Below are 16,094 nucleotides of genomic sequence, written 5' to 3'. Positions count from 1 at the left end.
GATTAGGTTAAGTTTGTTAGATGTATCAGTGAGGGTTAAGACGTTATGGTGAAGGTCATTGATGGTACTCTCTCTGTCAGAATCAGGCGTAGGATGTGACATAGGGTTTGTGGAAGATGTTTCTAGCTCAGGAACCCAAGAGGTCTTTATCTGTGCTTCTCCATAAATAGGAATGTATTAGTGAGGTGGAGGTGGTGATGTGTCTTCCTCATCTAAAGTATTAAGTTGTATGGAATCGAATTCCCACTCATGTGAGTCAATTTTTGAGTCACTTTCCAGTAACCGGTTACTGTACCATACTAGGATATCCTTTGAGTTAAACATTGTAGTGGTGATCGGTTGATGTACTTTTGTAGATGAAATGATTGGTGTTGTAGGAAGGATTATGGGGATCAACGGATCTGATACGGGGAGTGTCGGTAGTGTTGACTCTGCTGCTTCTGCTGGAATTGTCGGTGTTGTTGATACTACAGTGGGTTCTGATATAGTTGCTGTTGTTAGTGGTGCTATTGATGTTATTACTACTGAGGTTGTTGGTTTAATTGGTGGGATGGCTAGTGTTGTGGATGGTTTTGTTGGGATTTTTAGCCTTAATGGGGTAGTTGCTATGGTGTTCGATACTAGTTTTATTATCAAAGGTGACCTCTTTATAATAGGCTGATATAGAGGTTGGCTAATTTTTCCTTTGAATCTGAGTTTAGGAAGGATCTCCTTTTGAAAGCCTAAGCTTGTATTATCCTTGGGCTTCAATTCAGGCTGCAGTGGTTCATGTCTTCCTTGCTTGCAAGGTCCCAAAGAACTTTGACCATCATAACCCATTCTTTGCATAATGAGAAGGCCTTTGCCATACTGATCTATGGGAAGCTTAGCTTACAGAATATCGGTGGTGATGGGATCTTTATAGATCCATTCTGCTAATTCCTCATCTTTGGTTTCTTCTTGTTGACTCTTTCCAAGGATGAAAGGCATCAAAGTAGATGCTAGCTTGATCAATGGTTGTTGAAGTAACCGTTGAGGTTTACCGTGAGTTCTAGGAGAAGTAGGCATTTGTCCTACACAAAAGAGTTGGCTCAAATTGTACTCCCCAGGACCTTCCTCTGTTGTTTTCATTTTGAGCTTCTCTTGCTTGGGTATAGTGGTGTTTGAATTGGAAAGAGAGGCTGGACTTACGTATGATGTGGAGGAGATGGCTTCTCTATTGTTGGGAATGGTAATCTTTGGTTGATGACTAATATTATGAAAATATGCAAAGGGATCTGAATCTCCCAGGATTGTGATCTCTACACCATTATGCGGGAACTCGATACACTGATGATAAGTGGATGGAATGACTTGCATGGCGTGTATCCAAGGTCTTCCCAACAATAAATTTTATGGTAGAGGAAGGTCTAGAACTTGACAGATGATGTGTTTCAGCATAGGGCGCACTCAGATTGGTAGCACCACAACTCCTTTGGATGAACGCTCTGCATCATCATGGGCTTTGATTGTTATCTTCTTATAGGGATCCACTGATTCAATTGCATATACCAAAGCTGTGACTAATTGTTGTGTACAAATATTCAGGCTTGCTCCATTGTCGATCAAGACTCGCTTTATCCTATGTTGGTTGATAAACCCTTCAATGTGTAGTGAGGCATTGTGAGGTTGCTGGAAGGATGAGTTGTCACATTCAGAGAAAGTGAGACAAGGTGATGACGTTAGGTTTCCAACCATGTCTTGGAACTGATCTATATTTAGGTTTGCAGGGACAGCACCTCTTTGAGAGCTTGATCCAAGATTGTTTTATGGGATGGAGATAGGTGCAATAGCTCTAAGATAGATATTAGTGCAGGCATTTTGTCTAATTGGTCCACAAGGTTATACTACTTTGGGATAGATGGAGTGCCTTGTGGAGCTTCTTTTATGGTAATCTTGTTGCGACGTGTAACACCATTGCAAGTGGAGCTGGGATTTTTGATGGTAATAGTTGCAATTTGTTCACTGGCATCGTATAGGTGATTCAGAATGTAATTATACGTGGCTTGCATATAATCAGTAGTATCTGTGTTTCTCCCTGAAGTGGAAGGACCCCTTTGATCATGTGATGGAAGTTGATTTTGAAACATGAGATGATCGTTGTTTGTTGTCTTTGGGTCATGTCCTTCAATTTTGATTTCACCTCGATCAATAAGATTCTGAATAAGATCTTTCAATCTGTGATAATTGTTTGTCTTATGTCCTTTCCCTTGATGGAAGTCGTAATTCTCAATATCCCTCCACCATGAAGGTTTGACTTGAGGTTCATAATTTGATGTTTTGGGTAAGGTAACCAGATTTTGAGAAACCAACTGACGTAACACTATTTCGATGGGTTCCCCTAAGGGAGTGTATATTCATTTTGGTTTAAAATTTAGTTGACATTGTTTGGGTTCCTCTTGAGATGTGTTGCATCCTTGATTTGGAGGAGCAACTATGTTATTCTTGGGTGGGGGGTTCTATCTTGCAAATCAAACCATAGGTTGTGCACTTTTGATAGTTTTTGCATCCACAACCCCGTCGTTGATGACATTTTTATTTTTGTTCTAGAAGTTAGGCTTGTCACTATTGAAGCGTGGATGAGGGCCATCCTTTCATTCATTGTATATTTTGATAAGTCCTTTCTTGATGAGATCCCTCTCACATTTTAAGCCTTTTGTGATCATGTCATTGAAAGAGTTTGTGTCTTTTATGTCTAGGTGAAATTCCATTTCGTCATTCAAGTTGGAAATAAATATTTTCACTAGTTCTTGTTCAGGTAACTGAAGAGAACATCTGCTAGACATTTGATGCCATCATTGTAGAAAGACTGAAAATAGCTCACTTGGTTTTTGTTTAGTGTTACATAGATCATCCATTGTGATATCACGTTCAATTTTGTGTGAGTAATGTGCCAAGAATTTCTGGACTAGCTCTTCAAAGGTCCTAATGCCACTTGGTAATCTAAAAAACCATGATGGTGTTGTTCCTCCCAAACTTTGGTGAAAAAGTTGCATTAGGTACATATCCTCGTATGCCACTTCAAGGCAAGTTGAATGGAATTCTCTAACATGATCATGAGGATCTCCTTTTCCTCTATACTTTTCAAACTTGGTTGTTTCAAACCCTCATAGAAAAGGTGGCTGTAGCGTCGTAAATTGTACGCACTTACCAGGGTGGTACAATTTCACACCTAGTTTAGTACCCGCCTTGGCGCATTTTGCATTTTGCATTGCATTTCCCCTTTAGCACTTAATTAATTAAATTAATTAGGTCTAAGGTTCTATTTTATCATCTTCCATATCATAAAGTTGGGCCCTTTTCCTTAAAGTGTGCCCCTTTCATTTCATTCTTCCAATACATCATTTAATCAAAAACCCTAATTAGGTCCTATTTTGAACTTGGGGGCCTGATTTTAGGGGTCAAAACATCTCGAAATCACCTGTAACTTCAGGATTATCTCTAAAATCATCATATCCGACAGCCCTGAAAATTTGGTGAAAAGTTGTCGGGACCATGGCGCCCGGCGTGCACACGGTCCCGAACATTTTTCTCAAAATTTTAGGAGTGCAATCCAATCATAAAATAAAGCTTAACCCCAAGATATTGGCAGGAGAGTCAATCTCTAGGCCAAAAGTTGAAATTAAGACCTAGGGTTTCATATATAAGAGCTCTCTTTCTTCATTTGAAAGGATCCAAGATTTTTTGGTTTCAAGGGCCTTCTATGCAGCGAAAGAGCAGATCTTTGAAGACTTCAACAAAATTCAACATCCATCCATCAAGCATTCATCAATTTCATTCATCCATTTAGGGCTTTGAAGACATTGAAGAGCAATAGGGGATCACCGACTGAAGATTGGCTTGTACCCCTCCCTTGGGGTTGGGTATGATTTCATGTTGTTTTCATGTCTTTGCATAAGCCTCATTATATCACTTGTATTCATGCTTTAGATCTCTTTACATCTTGATTTGGAGCATTTACATTATCATTTGCAAGCAATTAGGGTTTACTTTCTAGGTTGCTCTAGTTTGCTTACTTGCATTTTAGGATCTTGCACACACACAAGGTCTGCACACACTACTTTTACAATACAACTTGGCTATTCGTGGAGGTGGAAATCACCAAAGTGGGGGTTTGACTAAGGCAAAACTCTATATAGCTGCCCACCATACCTTTTCAAATATAAGTGCAGGTTTCAGGATTCAGACGATGCCGCAAGTTGCAGATCCGACGGAAGCAGACGGAGAATTAACTTCACACCAAATTGCAGAGAAAAAGACCAAGACAGGGGCATGGGGTGCCCTGGTCCTACCAGGAAAGGGGCGCTGGGTGCCCTAGTCCTTGGGGCAAGGGCGCTGGGCGCCCTGGTCCTTCTGTCAGACAACAAGTTTCAGCATTTTTGACAGCTTTTCAGGTTGCAAAATAGCAGTTTCAAGAGCAGAATCAAGATAGTGGCGCTCGCGCCCCCATCCCAAACATTTTCACTCAGATTTTAACTCTAGGTATGCATTTGCATTCTTGTCTTGTCCTTGTGTTTACAGCTTTCCATTGTTTAATCTCAATTCTGCAATCTTGTTATTAGTTCATACTTGCACTCTAGGGCTAGTAGTTGAACTTGCACCATTTTATCTATCATTTGCAACAAAGGAATAGAAATCCTAATAGGTAGCCCATGGCTCTCTCTTCCATAGAAAGAAGTAGCCAATTGTGTGATACCTCTAGGCTCTTTCGTATTCCACAAGTGTGTGATTGAAAGTGAGATTAGGGCATGTTTGCTTAGTGTCACTTTTTCCCCCACACATTTTGGTGAACCTGACGTGAACTCCAATCTTCTCTAATTCTGATTTATGTTTTCAAATTTGAGTTTTTATGCTACTTCAAATTCAAATTTGTATTTACAAGTTTTAATTTCTTTCAAGATTCAAAATTTTTTTTTGCTAAAACCCTAATTTTTCAATTCAAAGTTGAACTTGTGGATAGCTTAATTGGGATCAATAATTTCAAATCTGATTTAGGAACTCATTTATTTCATTTTCTAAATCTAAATTCTAGGTGCTTGCATTGGTTAAAATTAAACATCTCCTTCTATTTTGCATGTGTTGTCATTTGAAAGAGGAAAATTGTTGTCATGGTGCATTCATTTCATAGATGTGATAATGGGTTAGCTTCCCTTGTTTCAATTTTTCCTTCTCCTAAAGAACCTCCCCCCATCTATAACAACATCTTAGTGCTTAAAAGAGTTGCTACCAATCCCTTTGAGACTCTCCCATGCTCTAAGGATGAAGACTTTAAGAGTGATCTTGACAATTCTCCTAAAATGTGCCCTTCCTATTTAGCTATCCTAGAGAAAGAGAATGATATCATAAACACCTTTCTTAATGTTACTTCACCTTCCCTACATGATGCCTCTCTAAGTGAAAAGGTATTGATGGACATTGGCTTATTTTCTCCTAAAGTTGGTCCTTCCAATGGGGGCATGTTAGTGCAACAAGAGGTTATGGACACTTCTTTCAAAGATCGCCTTCCTAAGCATGAATCTTTGGAGACATATGTTCATGTTCCTCCTAAAAAACACTCCCTTCATGAGGATCCTTTTGTGAAGAAGATGACATTATCCCTACATTTTATAGTGATGGCATTTCCTTTTCCAACAAAATTCCCACTAGAGATGATGAATTAATGATAGATGCTTACCCTTCTCCTAAAGTGTGTCTTACCCATAAGCATCCCTTAGAGAAAGAAGATGAAATAATAAGCAATTTCCTTAACTCTCTCTCCCCTAAAGATCATATTGAACATATTTTGAGGAAATAGGATGAGTTTAACACATCTATTTATGCTCTCCCTCCTAAGGATGAGGAATTAATAAACAGTGTTATCTCCTCTCCCAAAATTGACAATACTTCAAACATTCCTTTCAAAAACTTCGCTATTTGGGATGAACCATTAGAAGAAGGTGTAGATTATTCTCTTCCCCATGAGAGAACCCTAGCCAAAGGGGATGAAATCAAGATTGAAAACTCCCTTGATAGTTTCTCACCTTCCTTGAATCTCAATCATTCTCCCTCTAAAAATAAACATCTCCCTCTCCTCAACTTGGTTTTATTCATAAGGAAACCCTAGTTCAAAACAAGATGGTTAACATCTCTTTCAAAGATCTCCATCTCAAAAGTGAGACTTTAGAGAGTAATGTTGATCCTTCTCCTAGAGAGTTTATTCCCCATGTAGATCCTTTGATGATAGAGGATGATATGACCTTTCCTAGTATTACTTTTCCTACTAGAACATCAATGCCTACCCCTTGTCTCTCTCCTAAAATTGATTTAATCCATGATAAGATTTTAGTGCAAGAGAAGACTATCAATAATTCTTCCAACACTTTTGTTCATTCCTCTAAACCATTCTCAATTAATTTGATACATGTGAATGAAACACCTAACAAACCTCTCTTTACTGTCCAAGGTGCCTATCCTTCTCAAAATTCTCAACCTTTAAATAAGCCTATCTTAGTGGTCCAAGGTGGTTATGCTAATGATTCTTTTTGCACTCCTAAGAAACCTATTATTACTGTGCAAGGAGGTTATTCTACTAAGAGCCCTTATGAGTATGCTAAGCAACTGACTAGAGAGAGTTATCATGTAGTTGCCCATACCTATAACACAAGAAATAATAGGCAGCCTAATCCTCCTCCTGTTACTCCAGTTTCTCTTCCTAATCCTCAACCTATTCTTCCTCAAGCTCCTCGTATTTCACAAGTTCTTGGTAAGGAATATGATCTCATAGAACAACTTAAAGCTACCCTTGCTAAGATATCCCTTTGGGATTTGATCCAAACTTCTTCCGCTCATCATGGAATGTTACAAGATGCCTTGAAAGATTTGAATGTTCCTCCACCTAATACATCTAGTAATATAGTGTCTTTGGTTAACTCTACGATGAATCCTAAAGCTCAAATTGTGTTTACTCAAGATGAGTTACCTACTAGTGAAATTCAACATCAATTTGATCCCTTGATGATTTTGGTTATCATAAATGACACTGCTATAAGACGAACACTGGTAGATAATGGTTTTGGCCTTAATGTGTGTAGCATTAATCTATTGCATAAGATGAATGTGGATACATCCCTTATTGAGCCTGACTCTCATCCCATTCGAGGCTTTGATAATGTGGCTAAGTCTTCATTAGGTATTATCACCTTACCCATCACAGTGGGACCTGTTACTTTGCCTACTCCTATCCATGTTATGTCGGGAAATCTAACATACAACTTGTTATTAGGGAGACCTTGGATTCACAGTATGCAAGTTGTCCCCTCTACATTGCATAGACAAGTTAAATTTATTTATAATAATAAGACATATACCTTGATAGGTGATACTAATTTTCAAGCTTGTTTGCAAACATCTACTTCCAAAGGGAGTTCTTCTAAGCCTTCCTCTTCTAGTGATTACTTGTTAAACAAGATACCTATGGATGAATCATCACCCTCTGATAATCAAAATTCTTTGGATGAGTCTGAGGTTCCTGAAGAAGATTCTTCTCAACTTGAATCTACACATGAAAAGGCTTTTGATCCTGAGAAGGTTCTCGTAGAAGATGATTGGGGATCTCTTGATTTTAATCCCACCTTTGTAGATGAGTATAGGGTTCCTCCTAGAGAGCTTAAAGTTAAAAAGAAGGAAGAAACTAGAGATCAATCAGTCTTACCTGAACCTATGAACAATAATTTTGTGGCTACTTCTCAAACTTCTTCTCCTCACACCTCTAATTCTGAAGAATTTGATTCTTTGTCTTATGAAAAACCACCTTTTCTTTCTGAAATGGCTAATCGTTATGGTCGTGGTTTTCATATTTTGGCTAAGAGTGGCTATAGTGGAAATGGTTGTGGCACAAATGAACAAGGAATTAAAGTTCCTTTAGAACATAACATGCATGAATATTCATTTGGACTTGGATATAATCTTTCTAAGCCCACCAAAGCATCTAAAAGACCATCTCTCAATGTGAATGCTATATTTAGTAGTGATGATGATCTCACTTCAACTAAATCATCTTCTACTTCTATCAAATCTCATTCCCCTCATAAGGAAATCTTGGCGATGAACAAATCTCTTTATGACTCCCCTCAAATTTCTAAATCCACTTATGAATCTTCATCTCCTATTCATCATAAAGTCCTTTCCTCTAGGAATAAGGCTCTAATAAATTACACTCATCCTTCTTCTAAGATTTCTTGTGACTTTTCTTCTTCAATTTTTATCACTTTATACATGTTTTTTATCTCACTCATAGTTGAGCATTTAGCATGTCATATTCAAATACCTTATTCAATCTATCATGTCTTTAAATAACATTAATGGCTATTATGTTGCTCATCATTATGTGACATTGGTAGCTCATTTATTGGGGGCTCATTGTCATTCATGATGGTACAATTTCAAGTGCAATCATATTTTTGAAGCAACATAATAGCCTAATTTTTCTATGTTATCTCTTGTTCCTATGGGGTAATAGTGTGGAAATATTGATCATCTTTTCTTTAGAATACTCTTTTCCTAGATATGAGAGAAGATGTGTATTCTCTTTCTTATCCTACCCACTTCTTGTGAGGAGCATTTTACATACACTAATGTCTTGCTTGCATGAACTCATGTGAGTATGTAGTACATTTTGCTTATGTCTAAATTTCTCCCTAGAAGATTGTGTAAGTCCTTCTCATTGTCCTTATCCTTGGGAGGCAATGATCTTTCCTTATTTTTATCTAAGGATCCACTTTTTCCTATTTCGTGGATGGTGTGAACTTTATTGCTTGATGTTATTCCTTTTACGCATTTGTTGTTGTTTGTTCAAGGATTCTCTCTTACAAGAGGTGTAAGTCCTTGACTACAACCTTGTTTGCACTTGGTAAAAAACATCCATAATGAATTCACTCTCCCAATTGGGTTAAAAAGAGTGTCATCCTTCATTAAGAATCACTTTCACCTCGCAAAAAAAGGAAGTATTGCATTCTTATTCTCTTCTTTGTCTTATTCTAGAAGATGTTATATTTGTCTAACACAATTCCTCTTGGGGATAGGTGTCTTTTTTACAAAGATCTCTTCTCCTCTAAGGATCTCCTTTACACATACTACAAGATATCCCTTTTTCAACTATCTCATCCTTGCTTAAAGAGTGCAAAACTCTCTTGCTTGGATCTATGACATTGTTGCATTTTTGGGGTATCTTCTTTTGTGATGAAGGTAGGTATCCTTGTTCTACTTTGCTTATGACATAAACATTACACTTTTTGAGCAATGGGTCATTCTCAGAACTAGAGCACATACTCTTAGAGCGAGATGTCTCCATTTTTTTCTTTTATGCAAGGTGATTATTCTCGGAACCAAAGCATAGACTCTTAGAGCGAGATGTCATGCTTTTGTACTATACATATACAGGTTGTAGCATACTCGGGCATAGACTCCTATGAGGTGCTTCTAACCTCCCTTACACACACATGCACGAGGTTGAGTAGAACTAGCGGCATAAGGCTAGACTTTTTCACTCTCCTCCCTTACATGGATCACCTAGACAGACTCTAGGGGCTAGTTTTCCATGTCCTTTTTCCCATAGATCACCTAGACAAGATCTAGGGGCGAGAAGTCCATATTTTCTCTCTCTCACTATTCTTTTCATGGATCACCAATGTGTGTATTCATTCTTTTTTCCTTTCTTTTCTTCTCTTTGCATTTTGTTTCCATTTACATCCTTCATCTTGTGTTAGAGAACTCTCAAATCCTCACACTCTTTGCTGTGTTGGAATTGAGATTTAGTCCTCTTTCTTACCAAATGATTCTCCATTAGTTTCTTATCTCATATCAAATCTTCTTGTGAGCATGTGTCATCAATATTCTTTAACAATTCGAAGTGGTAAACATGATACCCTATTTCAACTCACTAAAATTAGCAAGCCAAAACAGGGGGGGGCATATAGCTACCCTCAAATTTCCATCACCTTCCTTAGTAAGCATTAGGTGATTTTGTGATCTAACATGTGTTTTGTAGGGTGTGGTTCCTAACTGTGTACTACAGATACCGCTGGGGGCTTCGTTCGACAGACTTATGGATATATCCTTTTTCAAATAATGTTTACTTTTCTGTACTTTAGCTTGCATATTCACATAGTGTTCATATGACCGCTAAAGTGGGGGCTAAATGTAGCGTCGTAAATTGTACGCACTAGCCAGGGTGGTACAATTTCACACCTAGTTTAGCACCCGCCTTGGCACATTTTGCATTTTGCATTGCATTTCCCCTTTAGCACTTAATTAATTAAATTAATTAGGTCTAAGGTTCTATTTTATCATCTTCCATATCATAAAGTTGGGCCCTTTTCATTAAAGTGTGCCCCTTTCATTTTATTCTTCCAATACATCATTTAATCAAAAACCCTAATGAGGTCCTATTTTGAACTTGGGGGCTTGATTTTGGGGGTCAAAACATCTCGAAATCACCTGTAACTTCGGGATTCTCTCTAAAATCATCATATCCGACAGCCCTAAAAATTTGGTGAAAAGTTGTCGGGACCATGGCGCCCGACGTGCACACAGTCCCGAATATTTTTCCCGAAATTTTAGGAGCGCGATCCAATCATAAAATAAAGCTTAACCCCAAGATATTGGCAGGCGAGTCAATCTCTAGGTAGGCTAAAAGTTGAAATTAAGACCTAGGGTTTCATATATAAGAGCTCTCTTTCTTCATTTGAAAGGATCCAAGATTTTTTGGTTTCAAGGGCCTTCTATGCAGCGAAAGAGCAGATCTTTGAAGACTTCAACAACATTCAACATCCATCCATCAAGCATTCATCAATTTCATTCATCCATTTAGGGCTTTGAAGACATTGAAGAGCAATAGGGGATCACCGACTGAAGATTGGCTTGTACCCCTCCCTTGGGGTTGGGTATGATTTCATGTTGTTTTCATGTACATCTTGATTTGGAGCATTTACATTATCATTTGCAAGCAATTAGGGTTTACTTTCTAGGTTGCTCTAGTTTGCTTACTTGCATTTTAGGATCTTGCACACACACAAGGTCTGCACACACTACTTTTACAATACAACTTAGCTATTCATGGAGGTGGAAATCACCAAAGCGGGGGTTTGACTAAGGCAAAACCCTATATAGCCACCCACCATACCTTTTCAGATATAAGTGCAGGTTTCGGGATTCGGACGACGCCGCAAGTTGCAGATCCGACGGAAGCAGACGGAGACTAAACTTCACACCAAATTGCAGAGAAAAAGACCAGGAAAGGGGCGTGGGGCGCCTTGGTCCTACCAGGATAGGGGCGCTGGGCGCCCTGGTCCTTCTGTCAGACAGCAAGTTTCAGCATTTTTGACAGCTTTTCAGGTTGCAAAACAACAGTTTCAAGAACAGAATCAGGACAGTGGCGCTCGCGCCCCCATCCCGAACATTTTCACTCAGATTTTAACTCTGGGTATGCATTTGCATTCTTGTCTTGTCCTTATGTTTACAACTTTCCATTGTTTAATCTCAATTCTGCAATCTTGTTATTAGTTCATACTTGCACTCTAGGGCTAGTAGTTGAACTTGCATCATTTTATCTATCATTTGCAACAAAGGAATAGAAATCCTAATAGGTAGCCCGTGGCTCTCTCTTCCATAGAAAGAAGTAGCCAATTGTGTGATACCTCTAGGCTCTTTCGTATTCCACAAGTGTGTGATTGAAAGTGAGATTAGGGCATGTTTGCTTAGTGTCACTTTTTCCCCCACACAGTGGCATATGAAGATTCCTATCAAAGGGATAGGGACAAATGTCATTGAGTGAAAATTGATTAGTTTTTACACCACTATGATGTTGTTGGGCGAGATTTTTGACTTGTTGCTGCAACATGTCTATTTCATTTGGAGGAGGAGGAGGTGGGGGATTACCTTGATGAAGGTTATATCTGATGTGATTGCTAGGGTTTCAAGTAGATCCGAAGCAAATATGAACTAACAATTATATGTAGATTTAAATACAAAAGATAAAGAAATAAAACAGGACACAAATAACATAGAGATTTAATCTGGTTCACCCAGAATGGGTTACGTCCACCATACATAGTCATCCAATCTTTCTTATTATCCAGCAAAAATAGTACATCAACCTTACTTTGCTAATTAGTCACCACATTTCAAAAATCTCCCACTTGGAGACTAATCAGGCTCCACACCAAACAATCTCCCACTTGAAGACCGATCAGGCTCCACACCACTGTACATGCAACATCCGCTAGATAAAATACTACGACTCAACTGGTATAAATTCCACAATTATCAATCAAGAAGACCAATAGAAACTAATGAAGAAATCAACTTCTCTTGTGGAACTGCCTTCATGAACATATCGGCAGGATTCTCACTTGTGTGAATCTTCTCAAGCTGTAACTGACCCTCCTCCAAAACAGTCTGGATGAAGTGGTACTTGAGTTGAATGTGCTTTGTCGTTGAATGAAAAGCAGAGTTCTTCACAAGATGAATGGCACTCTAGCTATCAATATACAATGGGCTATCATCTTGTGTCTGACCCAATTCCTCCAAAAAACATTGCAACCAAATCATCTCCTTGCTGGCTTCTGTAGCAACAACATACTCAGCTTTAGTGGTTGAAAGTGCAACAACCTTTTGTAGCCTAGAAATCCAACTAACTGTAGTTCCCCCTATAGTAAAAACATACCCTATAGTAATCCTCCATGAATCAATATCACCTGCCAGATCAAAGTCAACAAATCCACTTAGAGTAGCATTAGATCCTTTGAAACATAATGCCTTCATAGTTGTTCCTTTCAAATACTAAAAAATCCATTTCATAGCATTCCAATGTTCCATACCTGGATTACTCATAAACCTGCTCACAACTCCCACTGCATGTGCAATATCTGGCTTTGTGCATACCATTGCATACATCAGACTACCAACAGCTGATGAATACGGGATGTTAGACATTTTATTAGCCTCTTCCTGTTCCTTTGAGTACATCTCCTTAGTCAATTTGAAATGACTAGCCAAAGGTGTACTAACTGCTTTTGCATCTTACATGTTAAATCTTTTCAACACCTTCTTTATATTGTCACTTTGGGACAAATTAAAGGTTCTATTTTTCCTGCCCTATGTAATCCTCATATGGAGAATTTGCTTAGTTGCACCCAAATCCTTCATAGCAAATGACCTGGCTAATTTTTGTTTAAGATCATTTATATGTTGCATGTTAGACCCAACAACAAGCATGTCATCAACATAAAGCAACAGGATAATATAACTGCCATTATCAAATCTCTTAAAATATACACAATGATCAGAATGACATCTATGATAACCATGTTCAGCCATGAAACTATCAAATTTTAAATACCATTGTCGGGGTGCTTGCTTTAGGCCATACAGACTTTTCTTCAACTTGCACACCAAGTTCTCCTTACCTTTGACCTCATATCCCTGTGGTTGCAACATGTAAATTTCCTCCTCCAAATCTCCATGGAGAAAAGCTATTTTGACATCTAATTGTTCAAGATGTAAATCATCTGCAGCCACAAGACTAAGTACAGTTCTAATTGAAGTCATTTTTACAACTGGAGAAAATATTTCATCATAATCTATACCCTTTTTCTGTGCAAAACCTTTTACCACAAGTCTGGCCTTATATCTTTTCTAACCTCCTTCCTCCTCCTTTAATCGATAAACCCATTTGTTAGGCAAGACTCTTTTTTCTACAGGTAAAGGGACTAAGTCCCAAGTCTTATTTTTCATCAAGGAGTCCATCTCCTCTTTCATGCCTAGCTCCCACTGTTGTTTGACATCTACCTGCATTGCTTCTTCATATTCTTTTGGTTCACCAGAATCAGTTAATAATATAGAATACAAAGAAGGAGAAAATATTTCAGGGGGTCTACTTGACCTCGTAGAACGTTTAACACTTGCAGGAGTTTGTGGAACATTCTGTTGTTGCTGAGCATCAGGTACCTGTGGCATTTCATTTTCAAGAATCTCATCCAAGACCACATATTCTTGTTTGTCTTGTTCAAGCTTCTTTTCCTACATCTGTTCTTTATACATAACCTTCTCATTGAATATAACATCTCTACTTCTAGTTATTTTCTTATTTTCAAAATCCCATAACCGATAGCCATATTCATCAATCCCATATCCAATGAAGGTACATTTCTGAGATTTAGCATCAAGCTTGGTTCTATTTTCTTTATCAACATGGACAAAAGCTTCACAACCAGTCCATGCCTCCTCTAGAATACCACCATCCAAAGGGGTTGAAGGTCCTCTATTTATCAAATAGACAGCAGTATGTACAACATCTGCCCAAAAATGTAAGGGCAATCTAGCATGCAATTTCATGCTCCTTGCGCATTCTATGATAGTCCTATTCATTCTCTTTGACACACGATTTTCCTATGGAGTTCCTGGAACTGTCTTCTACTTTCGAATCCCATTTAAGGAGCAGTAATCTTCAAATGCTTTGCTGCAATACTCACCTCCATTATCTGATCTGAGACACTTCAACTTTTTCCCTATCTCATTCTCAACCAAAGCTTTCCATTTCTTAAAAGTTTCAAAAACATCTGATTTTTGTTTTAGGAAATATACCCATGTTTTTTTGGTTGAGTCATCAATAAAAATAACATAATAACAAGAGCCACCAAGAGATGATACCTAAGCCAGTCCCCATACATCTGAATGCACAAGCTCTAACTTCTCATTCTTCTTCTCTTTCCCAACTTTAACAAATCTGACTCTTTTCTATTTGCCATAAACACAGTTTTCACATAACTCTAAATCAATCTTCTTTAGTCCTGGCAATAGATTTTTGGAGTGAAGGATTTTCATCCCTTTCTCACTCATGTGCCCAAGCCTATGGTGTCACATTATTGAATCTGTTCTTGCAACATCTATTGTTGCTATCCCTACAGTAACTTTATCTGTAGTAGCTAAGGTAGAGTAAGTGTTACCAATACACAAATATAATGTTCCTACCTTTGCACATTTAGCTACTAGTAATAATCCTTTACTGACCTTCCAGATACTGTCTGAGAAGGTAATTATGCAACCTTCACTACCTAGTTGCCCTGGAGAAATTAAATTTCTTCTTAAGTTAGGAACATGTCTTACCTCTTGTAGAAACTAGTCATTACCATTCTGCAACTTGATCTTTATCTTTCCTTTTCCAACAATTTGACAAGGCTCATCATCACCCAAATATACCTATCCAAAATCACCTTGAACATAATCTAGAAAATATTTTCTATGGGGTGTAGCATGAAATGAAGCCCCAGAATCTATTACCCAGGAATCATTAACATTATCCAAACATAAGATTAAAGCATCTTGTAAAGCATTACTTGCAATATTAGCTTCCTTACTGTCATTTTCATTTTTGTCTCCTTTGTTTTTTTGAGACCAACAGTCTTTCTTTAGATGATCAGGCTTTCTGTAGTACCAGCAATCTTTCTTTCCTCTAGATTGAGAGTGTCCTTTCTTTGACTTCCCTCGCGACTTCTCATTCCCAGGGCCTTTTCCTCTTTCCTTTGATCTTCCTTTGTTCTCCACATTCAAAACACTACCTGATGATGTTGGAGTCTCACCTATACTTTTCCTTTGTTTTTCCTTGCTTAGGATAACACCAACAATATCATCAAATACCAAAGTATTTTTACTAGGGACAGAGTTACTTACAGCCATAACCAAGCTATTCCAGCTTTCTGGCAAAGAACATAATATCAAGAGAGCCCTAACCTCTTCTGCAAAGGTAATTTTTACCGAAGACAGTTGACTGGTAATTGTATTAAATTCATTTAAGTACTCTACTACAGATCCTCCCTCACTCATTTTCAAATTAAACAAACGCTTCATAAGAAATACCTTATTCAAAGTAGAGAGTTTCTCATACAACTTTGCCAATGTCGCCATCAAATCTACAGTCATTTTTGCTTCTGTTATATTGAATGCTACAGACAGTGCAAAGCACAATCAAATGGATCCTAGTGCCTTTCTATCTAAAAGGTCCCACTCTTCATCTGACATTGTGGTCGCTTTCTTTGCCTTTC

Source organism: Cryptomeria japonica, chromosome 7, assembly GCF_030272615.1.
Source record: "Cryptomeria japonica chromosome 7, Sugi_1.0, whole genome shotgun sequence".
Lineage (NCBI taxonomy): Eukaryota > Viridiplantae > Streptophyta > Pinopsida > Cupressales > Cupressaceae > Cryptomeria > Cryptomeria japonica.
Note: the sequence above shows the minus strand (reverse complement) of the source record.